Here is a 15,637-nt window from a genome sequence, read left to right as displayed (position 1 = left end):
CAACAACGTTTACCAAGGTTGTCGAAACTGTAGATGTGCGGTTAGATGAAACTAATGGCTCGCAAAGAGAGCACCTACCTCCTGTGCTAGATGAAAAGTCACCTGAGGAAACCATCAAGTTCAAGGCTACTGAGGATGTCATTCCTACCGAAGAATCTGCTGAAGAAGTCATTCCGAATCATGAAGAACATCATGCTGGTTCACCTGAAGAAAATGGTTCTGAAGAAAATGCTGATCCGATTCCTCGTCATCAACCCGCTCATCCTCGCGTTGCAAATGAAGTGCAGATTGAGAAAATCATCAGCGACATCAATGACCAGGTCCTCTCACACGCTCAAAAGCTTCACATTTGTCTAACTTTTGTGGGCACTTTGCTTTCGTCTCTATCACAGAGCCCACTAAGGTAGATGAAGCATTTCTGGAGCTTGAGTGGATTCAAGCTATGCAAGAGGAATTACATCAGTTCGAGCTAAACAATGTCTGGGAACTTGTCAAGCGACCAGACCCTCGCAAGCACAATATCATCGGCACAAAGTGGATCTACCGCAACAAGCAAGATGAAAATGGTCTTGTGGCGAGGAATAAGGCACGACTTGTAGCTCAAGGCTACACACAGGTTGAAGGAATTGATTTCGATGAAACTTTTGCACCTGTTGCTAGACTTGAGGCTATTCGCATATTGCTTGCTTATGCGAACCATCATAATATCATCTTATATCAAATGGATGTGAAAAGTGCATTCCTCAATGGTAAGCTTGAGGAAGAAGTATATGTTGCTCAACCCCCAGGTTTTGAAGATCCAAAGCATCTTGACAAAGTCTTGAGACTCAAATGAGGCCCTCTATGGCCTCAAGCAGGCCCCTCAGGCGTGGTATGATACTTTGAAGGAATTCCTCATGAAGAAAGGGTTCAAACTCGGTTCACTTGACCCAACTCTTTTCACCAAAACTTATGATGATGAATTATTCGTGTGCCAAATATATGTTGATGATATCATCTTTGGTTGTACTGACCAACCTTACAGTGGTGAATTTGCCTATATAATGAGTGAAGAATATCAAATGTCTATGATGGGAGAGTTGAAATTCTTCTTAGGTCTTCAAATTCGTCAACAGCGCAACGGCATCTTCATATCTCAGGAGAAATACATCAAGGATGTATTGAGGAAATTCGGCATGCAAGGTTGCAAAGGCGTCAAAATCCCTATGCCCACAAATGGCCATATTTTCACTCATGAAAATGGTATTGACTTTGATCAAAAGGTATACCGCTCCATGATTGGCTCTTTATTGTATTTATGTGCATCTAGGCCAGATATTATGCTTAGTGTTTGCATGTGTGCCCGCTTTCAAGCTACACCGAAGGAATCACACCATAAGGCTGTGAAGCATATTCTTCGATATCTAGCTCACACTCCAACACTTGGATTATGGTATCCCAAGGGCTCGGCTTTTGATCTCATTGGATATTCAGACTCTGACTATGCTGGTGATCACGTGGACCGCAAGTCAACATCTGGCACATGCCATTTCCTCGGACGATCCTTGGTCTGTTGGTCCTCAAAGAAGCAAAATTGCGTATCACTTTCTACTGCTGAAGCTGAGTACATTGTTGCTGGTTCGTGCTGTGCTCAATTGCTATGGATGAAGCAAACCCTCAAGGACTACGACATCAATGTGAAGAATGTGCCTCTCTACTGCGACAATGAGAGTGCCATCAAGATTGCTCATAACCCAGTTCAGCACTCGAAGACAAAGCACATTCAGATTTATCATCATTTTCTTCATGATCACGTGTTGAAGGGCGACATCTCTATCGAGCACGTGAAGACTAAAGAACAACTAGCCGATATCTTAACAAAGCCCTTGGATGAGAAGAGATTTAGCAAGTTGAGGTGTGAGCTAAATATCTTAGAATCTTTGAATGTTCTTTGAAAAGGACACACATCCTAACCCTTATGCAAAATTGATGACTTAGATGTGCAACACACGAAGTAACGTTTTTCTTCAATCAATGAAGACTAACCCTCTAAGTGTGAAGAAATTAACGAAGAATTTGATTCTCATAGCCCTACGATAATTGTACGCGGCGTCTGAAATCATCATTCTTATACGGTGGGTCACGCCACCAACAAAAGTTGAAAATCTTCAATTTGAGTTTTTCTTCAGTTTTGAAATTCTTCAGTTGTTCAAATTCTTCAACTTTGCAATGTCTTCATGATACGTCCATTTTGCATCATGCTTTTATATCGATATTTATTGCATTATGGGCTGTTATTACACATTATGTCACAATACTTATGCCTATTCTCTCTTATTTTACAAGGTTTACATAAGGAGGGAGAATGCCGGCAGCTGGGATTCTGGGCTGAAAAAGGAGCAAATATTATAGACCTATTCTGCACAACTCGAAAAGTCCTGAAACTCCACGAAAGTTATTTTTGGAAATAATAAAAAATACTGAGCGGAAGAAATATGTCAGGGGGGCCACCACCTGTCCACGAGGGTGGGGGGTGAGCCCCCTGCCTCGTGGCCCCCCTGTTGGCTCTCCGGTGGCCATCTTCTGCTATATGAAGTCTTTCGTCCAGGAAAAAATCATAAGCAACCTTTCGGGACGAGACTCCGCTGCCACGAGCCGGAACCTTGGCGGAACCAATCTAGGGCTTCAGCAGAGCTGTTCTGCCGGGGACACTTCCCTCCGGGAGGGGGAAATCATCGCCATCGTCATCACCAACTCTCCTCTCATCGGGAGAGGGCAATCTCCATCAACATCTTCACCAGCACCATCTCCTCTCAAAACCCTAGTTCATCTCTCGTATCCAATTCTTGTCTCCAAGTCCGGGATTGGTACTAGTAGGTTGATAGTAGTGTTGATTACTCCTTGTAGTTGATGCTAGTTGGTTTATTTGGTGGAAGATCATATGTTCAGATCCTATATGCATATTAATACCCCTCTGATTATGAACATGAATATGCTTTGTGAGTAGTTACGTTTGTTCCTGAGGACATGGGAGAAGTCTTGCTATTAGTAGTCATGTGAATTTGGTATTCGTTCGATATTTTGATGAGATGTATGTTGTCTATCCTCTAGTGGTGTTATGTGAACGTCGACTACATGACACTTCACCATTATTTGGGCCTAGAGGAAGGCATTGGGAAGTAATAAGTAGATGATGGGTTGCTAGAGTGACAGAAACTTAAACCCTAGTTTATGCGTTGCTTCGTAAGGGGCTGATTTGGATCCATATGTTTCATGCTATGGTTAGGTTTACATTAATACTTTTGTTGTAGTTGCGGATGCTTGCAATAGAGGTTAATCATAAGTGGGATGCTTGTTCAAGTAATAACAGCACCCAAGCACTGGTCTACCCACATATCAAATTATCAAAGTACCGAACGCGAATCATATGAACGTGATGAAAACTAGCTTGACGATAATTCCCATGTGTCCTCGGGAACGCTTTTCTCTATATAAGAGTTTGTCCAGGCTTGTCCTTTGCTACAAAAAGGATTGGGCCACCTTGCTGCACTTTATTTACTTTTGTTACTTGTTGCTCATTACAAATTATCCTATCACAAAACTATCTGTTACCTATTATTTCAGTGCTTGCAAAAAATACCTTGCTGAAAACCGCTTATCATTTCCTTCTGCTCCTCGTTGGGTTCGACACTCGTACTTATCGAAAGGACTACGATAGATCCCCTATACTTGTGGGTCATAAAGACTCTTTTCTGGCGCCGTTGCCGGGGAGTGAAGCGCCTTTGGTAGGTGGAATTTGGTAAGGAAAAATTTATATAGTGTGCTGAAATTTACTGTCACTTGTTACTATGGAAAGTAATCCTCGGAGGGGCTTGTTCGGGGTATCTTCACCCCGACCAGTAGAGCAAACAGTTGCTCCTCAACCTAATGAACCTACTGAAAATGAAAATGAGAATGAAAATGTTCACTTCGTGATTCCTTCGGGTATGTTAGAAAAACTGCTAGCTAATCCTTTTGCAGGAGATGGAACAAAGCATCCTGATGAGCACCTAATATATGTGGATGAAGTTTGTGGATTATTTAAGCTTGCAGGTGTACCCGGTGATGTTATTAAGAGGAAGGTCTTCCCTTTATCTTTGAAGGGAGATGCATCGACATGGTATAGGTTATGTGATGATACAGGATCATGGAACTACAAACGATTGAAATTGGAATTTCATCAGAAATTTTATCCTATGCATCTTGTTCATCATGATCGCAATTATATATATAATTTTTGGCCTCGCGAAGGCGAAAGCATCGCTCAAGCTTGGGGGAGGCTTAAATAATTGTTATATTCATGCCCCAATCATGAGCTCTCAAGAGAAATAATTATTCAAAGTTTTTATGCTCGGCTTTCTAATAACAATCGCACCATGCTCGATACTTCTTGTGCTGGCTCTTTTATGATGAATACTATTTAATTGAAATGGGATTTATTGAATATAATTAAACGCAACTCTGAATATTGGGATCTCGACGAAGGTAAGGAGTCAGGTATGACACCTAAGTTTGATTGTGTTAAATCTTTTATGGATACCGATGTTTTCCGTAAATTTAGCACTAAATATGGACTTGACTCTGAGATAGTAGCTTCTTTCTGTGAATCTTTTGCTACTTATGTTGATCTCCCCAAGGAGAAGTGGTTTAAATATCATCCTCCCATAGAAGTAAAAGTAGCTGCACCTATTAAAGTTGAAGAAAATACTATCACTTATAATGACCCTATTGTTCCTACTTCTTATGTTGAGAAACCACCTTTCCCTGTTAGGATAAAGGATCATGCTAAAGCTTCAACTGTGGTTCGTAAAAGCTATATTAGAACTTATACACCTCCTAAGCAAATTAAAGTTGAACCTAATATTGCTATTGTTAAAGATCTCTTGTCTGATAATATTGATGGGCATGTTATTCATTTTCGTGATGAAACTGCTAGAATTGCCAAACCTTGTGCTAAAGATAAACATAGACCTGTGGTAGGCATGCCTGTTATTTCTGTTAAAATAGGAGATCATTGTAATCGTGGCTTATGTGATATGGGTGCTAGTGCTAGTGCCATACCTATTGACTTATACAAATAAATTAAGCATGATATTGCACCTGCTGAGTTAGAAGATATTGATGTCACAATTAAACCTGCCAATAGAGATACTATTTCACCAATGGGAATTGTTAGAGATGTTGAAGTCTTGTGTGGGAAAACTAAATATCCTTCTGATTTTCTTGTTCTTGGTTCCCCACAAGATAGCTTTTGTCCCATTATATTTGGTAGACCCTTCTTGAACTCCGTTAATGCGAGGATAGACTGCGAAAAGGATGTTGTTACTATTGGTCTATGTGATATGGCTCATGAGTTTAATTTCTCTAAATTTCATAGAAAACACCGTGAAGAAGAATTACCTTGTAAGGATGAAATTATTGGTCTTGCTTCTATTGCCGTACCTCCTAGTGATCCTTTAGAACAATATATGCTAGACCATGAAAATGATATGTTTATGAATGAAAGGAGGGAAATAGATGAAGTGTTCTTTAAACAGGAACCCATCCTGAAACACAATTTGCCTGTTGAAATCCTAGGGGATCCTCCTCCACCCAAGGGAGATCCCGTGTTTGAGCTTAAACCGTTGCCTGATACTCTTCAATATGCTTATCTTGATGAAAAGAAGATATATCCTGGTATTATTAGTGCTAACCTTTCAGAGCATGAAGAAGAAAGATTATTGAAAACTCTGAAGAAGCACCGTGCTGCTATTGGATATACTCTTGATGATCTTAAGGGCATTAGTCCCACTCTATGTCAATATAAAATAAATTTGGAAGAAGATGCCAAACCAGTTCGTGATCATCAACGACGGCTGAATCCTAAGATGAAAGAAGTGGTAAGAAAGGAAATACTAAAGCTCCTTGAGGCAGGTATAATTTATCCCGTTGCCGATAGTCAGTGGGTAAGTCCTGTCCATTGTGTCCCTAAGAAGGGAGGTATTACCGTCGTCCCTAATGATAAAAATGAATTGATTCCGCAAAGAATTATTACAGGTTATAGGATGGTAATTGATTTCCGCAAATTAAATAAGGCTACTAAGAAAGATCATTACCCCTTACATTTTATCGATCAAATGCTAGAAAGATTATCCAAACATACACATTTTTGCTTTCTAGATGGTTATTCTGGTTTCTCTCAAATACCTGTGTCAGCCAATGATCAATCAAAAACTACTTTTACTTGCCCTTTTGGTACTTTTGCTTATAGACGTATGCCTTTTGATTTATGTAATGCACCTGCTACCTTTCAAAGATTCATGATGGCTATATTCTCTGACTTTTTTCAAAAGATTTGTGAGGTTCTCATGGACGACTTCTCCGTCTATGGATCCTCTTTTGATGATTGCTTGAGCAACCTTGATCGAGTTTTGCAGAGATGTGAAGAAACTAATCTTGTCTTGAATTGGGAAAAGTGCCACTTTATGGTTAATGAAGGTATTGTCTTGGGGCCTAAAGTTTCTGAAAGAGGTATTGAGGTTGATAAAGCCAAGGTTGATGCTATTGAAAAGATGCCATGTCCCAAGGACATCAAAGGTATAAGAAGTTTCCTTGGTCATGCGGGTTTTTATAGGAGGTTCATTAAGGACTTCTCAAAAATTTCCCGGCCTCTCACTAATTTATTACAAAAAGATATACCATTTGTCTTTGATGATGATTGTGTAGAAGCATTTGAAATACTTAAGAAAGCATTGATCTCTGCACCTATTGTTCAGCCACCTGATTGGAATTTACCCTTTGAAATTATGTGTGATGCTAGCGATTATGCTGTAGGTGCTGTTCTAGGGCAAAGAGTTGATAAGAAATTAAATGTTATTCAATATGCTAGTAAAACTCTAGACAATGCTCAGAGAAATTATGCTACTACTGAAAAAGAATTCTTAGCAGTTGTATTTGCTTGTGATAAGTTCAGACCTTATATTGTTGATTCTAAAGTAACTATTCACACGGATCATGCTGTTATCAAATATCCTATGAAAAAGAAAGATGCTAAACCTAGACTTATTAGATGGGTTCTCTTGCTACAAGAATTTGATTTGCATATTGTTGATAGAAAGGGAGCTGAGAACCCCGTTGCAGACAACTTGTCTAGGTTAGAAAATGTTCTTGATGACCCACTACCTATTGATGATAGCTTTCCTGATGAACAATTAAATGTCATAAGTACTTCTCGTACTGCTCCATGGTATGCTGATTATGCTAATTATATTGTGGCTAAATTTATACCACCTAGTTTCACATACCAGCAAAAGAAAAAGGTTTTCTATGATTTGAGACATTACTTTTGGGATGACCCACATCTTTATAAAGAAGGAGTAGACGGTGTTATTAGACGTTGTGTACCTGAGCATGAACAAGAACAGATCCTACGCAAGTGTCACTCCGAAGCTTATGGAGGACACCACGCTGGAGATAGAACTGCACATAAGGTATTGCAATCTGGTTTTTATTAGCCTACTCTCTTCAAGGATGCCCGTAAGTTTGTCTTATCTTGTGATGAATGACAAAGAATTGGTAATATTAGTAGACGTCAAGAAATACCTATGAACTATTCACTTGTTATTGAACCATTTGATGTTTGGGGCTTTGATTATATGGGACCTTTTCCTGCCTCTAATGGATATACACATATTTTAGTTGCTGTTGATTACGTTACTAAGTGGGTAGAAGCTATTCCAACTAGTAGTGCTGATCATAACACCTCTATTAAGATGCTTAAAGAAGTTATTTTTCCGAGGTTTGGAGTCCCTAGATATTTAATGACTGATGGTGGTTCACATTTTATTCACGGTGCTTTCCGTAAAATGCTTGCTAAGTATGATGTTAATCATAGAATTGCATCCCCTTATCACCCACAGTCTAGTGGTCAAGTAGAATTAAGTAATAGAGAGCTCAAATTAATTTTGCAAAAGACTGTCAATAGATCTAGAAAGAATTGGTCCACGAAACTTGATGATGCATTATGGGCCTATAGAACTCCATATAAAAATCCTATTGGTATGTCTCCGTATAAAATGGTTTATGGAAAAGCATGTCACTTACCTCTCGAACTAGAATATAAGGCATATTGGGCTATTAAAGAGCTCAATTATGATTTCAAACTTGCCGGTGAGAAGAGGTTATTTGATATTAGCTCACTTGATGAATGGAGAACCCAAGCTTATGAAAATGCCAAATTGTTTAAAGAAAAAGTTAAGAGATGGCATGACAAAAGAATACAAAAGCGTGAGTTTAATGTAGGTGATTATGTATTTCTATACAACTCTCGTTTAAGATTTTTTGCAGGAAAACTTCTCTCTAAACTGGAAGGCCCTTACGTTATCGAGGAGGTCTATTGTTCCGGTGCCATAAAAATCAACAACTTCGAAGGCACAAATCCGAAGGTGGTGAGCGGTCAAAGAATCAAACATTATATCTCAGGTAATCCCATAAATATTGAAACCAATGTTATTGAAACCGTAACCCCGGAGGAATACATAAGGGACACTTTCCGGAACGTTTCAGACTTCGAAAAGGAATAGGTATGTGGTACGGTAAGTAAACCGACTCCAAAACAATTTTTATGGCAATATTTCTCCGTTTTGGAATATTTAGATAAATAGAAAAATAAGAAGCAGTCCGGGAAGGACACGAGGGTGGAGGGCGCGCCCTACCCTACTGGGCGCGCCCCCCACCTCGTGGGCACCTCGTGTGCTCTACGGACTCCGTTTTCTTGCACGATACGTATTTTGGTCGGTAAAAATTCATTATATAATCTTCCGAAGGTTTTGACCCCTGTATCACGCAAATATCTTCTGTTCTTGTTTCGAGCTATTTTTCTGACAGATCTAGATTATCATGACGTCTCCAAGTACCCCCAAGGACAAGTTCTTCAAGAAGGTCATCAACCCTTACCTCGCGGAGGTGCTGCGACACCCTCAAATCATTGAGATGCGTGATGGGTTGCTGCACATCCGCGATGTTGAGGGACCGAAGGGGACCGGAAGCGTGGAGACGAGGCTCGAAGCAATGGAGCAACAAGTTTTTAAGTGCCAGGGGATGGTGGAACGTGGACTCAACTCCAACCACATGATGATCACGGAGTTCACCAAGAACCACAAGCTGGATGCCAACAACATCGGGGAGACCATCTTCAAGCTTCACGAGAAGATCAAGCACCTTCAAGCTCAAATCTATGACCTGCAAAACCAAAACTGTGAGTATGAATATAGATTCAAAAGGATGAGTTTGGCTGCAGATTTGAGGATCCCGGAGACTCGATCATCCTTCTATGATGGTGAGCCTATGCCTTGGAAGATGGACGACAAGCCCGCATCATCAACAACACCGCCACCTTCCTCACCAACAAAGGAGACATAATCACATGGGTATGGGCACTCCCCTTGGCAACTGCCAAGCTTGGGGGAGGTGCCCCAGTATCGTATCACTATCACACTCCTATCTTTACCGTTTTTCTTAGTTCAATCCTATTAGTAGTATCTTGATTTAGTAGAATAAAGTTTATGGCATGATCTAGTTTTGAGTTTTTGCTTTATGATCTCTCTATGTAATCGAGTCCGTGAGCTATATAATAAAGATTAGTGTTGAGTCAAGGGCTTGATTATTTTGCTATGACCTTGAGTGAAAAAAGAAAAAGGAATAGGATAAAACGAAATAAAGAGATCATATTGATCTTATTGAGAGTAATGACTTCACATAGAAAGAGTATGATGATTAAAAGTTGTTGGGAGTTGGCAAACATAGCTTTGGTCATCGATGCAATTAATAGGAAGTAATAAAGAAAGAGAGGTCTCACATATAAATATACTATCTTGGACATCTTTTATGATTGGGAGCACTCATTAAAATATGACATGCTAAAGAGTTGATGTTGGACAAGGAAGACAATGTAATGGGTTATGTTTTCTTATATCTGAGATAAAAGTATATTGTCATGGATCATCCAACATGTTGAGCTTCCCTTTCCCCCTCATGCTAGCCAAATTCTATGCACCAAGTAGAGATACTACTTGTGCTTCCAAATACCCTTAAACCAGTTTTGCCATGAGAGTCCACCATATCTACCTATGGATTGAGTAAGATCCTTCAAGTAAGTTGTCATCGGTGCAAGCAATAAAAATTGCTCTCTAAATATGTATGATTGATTGGTGTGGAGGAAATAAGCTTTATACGATCTTGTGATGTGGAAGAAATAAAAGCGACGGACTGCATAATAAAGGTTCATATCACAAGTGGCAATATAAAGTGACGTTCTTTCACATGAAGATTTTGTGCATCCAACCCTGAAAGCGCATGGCAACCTCTGCTTCCCTCTGCGAAGGGCCTATCTGTTACTATCATCTTCTACCTTATGCAAGAGTCATGGTGATCTTCACCTTTCCTTTTTATATTTTATCGTTTGGCAAGCACAGTATGTTGGAAAGATCCTGATAGATATATCTAATTGGATGTAAGTCAGCATGAGTTATTGTTGTTGACATTACCCTTGAGGTAAAAGATTGGGAGGCGAAACTATAAGCCCCTATCTTTCTCTGTGTCCGATTAAAACTCCGTAACCACAAGTATTGCGTGAGTGTTAGCAATTATGAAAGACTAAATGATAGTTGAGTATGTGGACTTGCTAGAAAGCTCTGACATAGACTCTTTCTGATGTTATGATAAATTGCAATTGCTTCAATGACTGAGATTATAGTTTGTTAGTTCTCAATAAAGCTTCTGATTCATACTTTGCATTGTGAATAAATTATTACTTGAGCATAAGAAATCATATGACAATATCCATATATGTTGCTGTTATGGAATAATCATGATGCCCTCATGTCCGTATTTTATTTTATCGACACCTCTACCTCTAAACATGTGGACATATTTATCGTTATCGGCTTCCGCCTGAGGACAAGCGAGGTCTAAGCTTGGGGGAGTTGATACGTCCATTTGCATCATGTTTTATATCGCTATTTATTGCATTATGGGCTGTTATTACACATTATGTCACAATACTTATGCCTATTCTCTCTTATTTTACAAGGTTTACATAAGGAGGGAGAATGCCGGCAACTGGGATTCTGGGCTGGAAAAGGAGGAAATATTAGAGACCTATTCTGCACAACTCCAAAAGTCCTGAAACTCCACGAAAGTTATTTTTGGAAATAGTAAAAAATACTGAGCGGAAGAAATATGTCAGGGGGGCCACCACCTGTCCACGAGGGTGGGGGGCGTGCCCTACCCCCCAGGGCGCGCCCCCTGCCTCGTGGGCCGCCTGTTGTCTCTCCGGTGGCCATCTTCTGCTATATGAAGTATTTCGTCCAGGAAAAAATCATAAGCAACCTTTCGGGACGAGACTCCGCCGCCATGAGGCGGAACCTTGGCGGAACCAATCTAGGGCTCCGGCAGAGCTGTTCTGCCGGGGACACTTCCCTCCGGGAGGGGGAAATCATCGCCATGATCATCACCAATGCTCCTCTCATCGGGAGAGAGCAATCTCCATCAACATCTTCACCAGCACCATCTCCTCTCAAAACCCTAGTTCATCTCTTGTATCCAATTCTTGTCTCCAAGTCCGGGATTGGTATTAGTAGGTTGCTAGTAGTGTTGATTACTCCTTGTAGTTGATGCTAGTTGGTTTATTTGGTGGAAGATCATATGTTCAGATCCTATATGCATATTAATACCCCTCTGATTATGAACATGAGTATGCTTTGTGAGTAGTTAAGTTTGTTCCTGAGGACATGGGAGAAGTCTTGCTATTAGTGGTCATGTGAATTTGGTATTCGTTCGATACTTTGATGAGATGTATGTTGTCTATCCTCTAGTGGTGTTATGTGAACATCAACTACATGACACTTCACCATTATTTGGGCCTAGAGGAAGGCATTGGGAAGTAATAAGTAGATGATGGGTTGCTAGAGTGACAGAAGCTTAAACCCTAGTTTATGCATTGCGTCGTAAGGGGCCCATTTGGATCCATATGTTTCATGCTATGGTTAGGTTTACCTTAATACTTTTGTTGTAGTTGCGGATGCTTGCAATAGAGGTTAATCATAAGTGGGATGCTTGTTCAAGTAAGAATAGCACCCAAGCACTGGTCTACCCACATATCAAATTATCAAAGTACCGAACACGAATCATATGAACGTGATGAAAACTAGCTTGACGATAATTCCCATGTGTCCTCGGGAGCGCTTTTCTCTATATAAGAGTTTGTCCAGGCTTGTCCTTTGCTACGAAAAGGATTGGGCCACCTTGCTGCACTTTATTTACTTTTGTTACTTGTTGCTCGTTACAAATTATCCTATCACAAAACAATCTGTGACCTATTATTTCAGTGCTTGCAGAAAATACCTTGCTGAAACCGCTTATCATTTCCTTCTGCTCCTCGTTGGGTTCGACACTCTTACTTATCGGAAGGACTACGATAGATCCCCTATACTTGTGGGTCATCACTTCACTCTTTCCGTCGTTGTTCTTCATTGACTATATATATACATATATTTGAGTTTAAGTTCTCTACAACATTCAATTATTGCTATTTCTACAAGTTGCTTTTTCTACTAAGTGAATGTGATCGGACCCTTCCCCCTCTATGCTAAACTCAACCCAGTCTGTTCACAAATTCTTCATGTGCGTTCTATTTGAAACCCGTTCAAAATCTTCACTGTGTCCTTGTCAGCTGAAGAATTTGCGAACGGAACATTAAATACTTTCTAATCTGAATTTTCGGCTTTTCCCGCTCAAACCGTTCCACATCCCACGATAGGATTTATCTATTCACCCACGATCTCCACCTCTCAGTATGTGGGTGATGAAGGAAATATGCCCGAGAGGCAATAATAAAGTTGTTATTTATATTTCTTATATCATGATAAATGTTTATTATTCATGCTAGATTTGTATTAACCGGAAACTTAGTACATATGTGAATACATAGGCAAACAGAGTGTCACTAGTATGCCTCTACTTGACTAGCTCGTTGAATCAAAGATGGTTAAGTTTCCTAGCCATGGACATGAGTTGTCATTTGATTAACGGGATCACATTATTAGAGAATGATGTGATTGACTTGACCCATTCCGTTAGCTTAGCATTTGATCGTTTAGTATATTGCTATTGCTTTCTTCATGACTTATACATGTTCCTATGACTATGAGATTATGCAACTCCCGAATACCGGAGGAACACTTTGTGTGCTACCAAATGTCACAACGTAACTGGGTGATTATAAAGGTGCTCTACAGGTGTCTCCGATGGTACTTGTTGAGTTGGCATAGATCAAGATTAGCATTTGTCACTCCGATTGTCGGAGAGGTATCTCTGGGCCCTCTCGGTAATACACATCACTATAAGCCTTGCAAGCAATGCAACTAATGAGTTAGTTGCGGGATGATGTATTACGGAACGAGTAAAGAGACTTGCCAGTAACGAGATTGAACTAGGTATTGAGATACCGACGATCGAATCTCGGGCAAGTAACATACCGATGACAAAGGGAACAATGTATGTTGTTATGCGGTTTGACCGATAAAGATCTTCATAGAATATGTAGGAACCAATATGAGCATCCAGGTTCCGCTATTGGTTATTGACCGGAAATGAGTCTCGGTCATGTCTACATAGTTCTCGAACCCATAGGGCCCGCACACTTAAAGTTCGGTGACGATCGGTATTCTGAGTTTATGTGTTTTGATGTGCCAAAGGTAGTTCGGAGTCCCGGATATAATCACGGAAATGATGAGGAGTCTCGAAATGGTCGAGACATAAAGATCGATATATTGGATGACTATGTTTGGACTTCGGAAGGGTTCCGAGTGAGTTTGGACAAATACCGGAGTACCGGGGGGTTACCGGAACCCCCGGGGGAGTGTAATGGGCCTCATGGGCCTTGTTGGAGAGAGGAAGGGGCGGCCAGGGCAGGCCGCACGCCCCCTCCCTCTCTAGTCTGAATTGGACAAGGAAGGCGGGGCGCCCCCCTTTTTCCTTCCCCCTCTCTCCTCCTTCCTTCCCTCCTACTCCTACTCTTGGAAGGGGTGGAATCCTACTCCCGGTAGGAGTAGGACTCCCCTTGGGGCGCTCCTAGGAGGCCGGCCTCCTCCCACTCCTCCGCTCCTTTATATATGGGGGAGGGGGCCACCCCATAGACACACAAGTTGATCATTGATCTTTTAGCCGTGTGCGGTGCCCCCCTCCACTATAATCCACCTCGGTCATATCGTAGCGGTGCTTAGGCGAAGCCCTGCGTTGGTAGCTTCATCATAACCGTCATCACACCGTCGTGTTGACGGAACTCTCCCTCAAAGCTCTACTGGATCGTGAGTTCGTGGGACGTCACCGAGCTGAACATGTGCAGATCGCGGAGGTGCCGTACGTTCGGTACTAGGATCGGTCGATCGTGAAGACGTACGACTACATCAACCGCGTTGTCATAACGCTTCCGCTTACAGTCTACCGGGGTACGTGGACGATGAAGGAAATATGCCCTATAGGCAATAATAAAGTTATTATTTATTTCCTTATATCATGATAAATGTTTATTATTCATGCTAGAATTGTATTAACCGGAAACATAATACTTGTGTGAATACATAGACAAACAGAGTGTCACTAGTATGCCTCTACTTGACTAGCTCGTTGATCAAAGATGGTTATGTTTCCTAGCCATTGACATGAGTTGTCATTTGATTAACGGGATCACATCATTAGGAGAATGATGTGATTGACTTGACCCATTCCGTTAGCTTAGCACACGATCGTTTAGTATTCTGCTATTGCTTTCTTCATGACTTATACATGTTCCTATGACTATGAGATTATGCAACTCCCGTTTACCGGAGGAACACTTTGTGTGATACCAAACGCCACAACGTAACTGGGTGATTATAAAGGTGCTCTACAGGTGTCTCCAAAGGTACTTGTTGGGTTGGCGTATTTCGAGATTAGGATTTGTCACTCCGATTGTCGGAGAGGTATCTCTGGGCCCACTCGGTAATGCACATCACTATAAGCCTTGCAAGCATTGCAACTAATGAGTTAGTTGCGGGATGACGTCTTACAGAACGAGTAAAGAGACTTGCCGATAATGAGATTGAACTAGTTATTGAGATACCGACGATCGAATCTCGGGCAAGTAACATACCGATGACAAAGGGAACAACGTATGTTGTTATGCGGTCATGTCTACATAGTTCTCGAACCCGTAGGGTCCGCACGCTTAAAGTTTGATGACGGTTATATTATGAGTTTATGTGTTTTGATGTACCGAAGATAGTTCGGAGTCCCGGATGTGATCACGGACATGACGAGGAGTCTTGAAATGGCCGAGACATAAAGATTGATATATTGGAAGCCTATATTTGGATATCGGAAGTGTTTCCGGTGAAATCGGAATTTTACCGGAGTACCGGGGGTTACCGGAACCCCCCGGGGGTTTAATGGGCCTACATGGGCCTTAGTGGAGAAGAGGAGGGGCGGCCAGGGCAGGCTGCGCGCCCCCTCCCCCTCTAGTCCGAATTGGACAAGGAGGGGGGCGGTGCCCACCTTTCCTTCCTCTCTCCCTCCTCCTTCCCCCTTCTCCTACTCCAACTAG

The sequence above is a fragment of the Aegilops tauschii genome, chromosome 3 (genome assembly GCF_002575655.3).
Source record: "Aegilops tauschii subsp. strangulata cultivar AL8/78 chromosome 3, Aet v6.0, whole genome shotgun sequence".
Lineage (NCBI taxonomy): Eukaryota > Viridiplantae > Streptophyta > Magnoliopsida > Poales > Poaceae > Aegilops > Aegilops tauschii.
Note: the sequence above shows the minus strand (reverse complement) of the source record.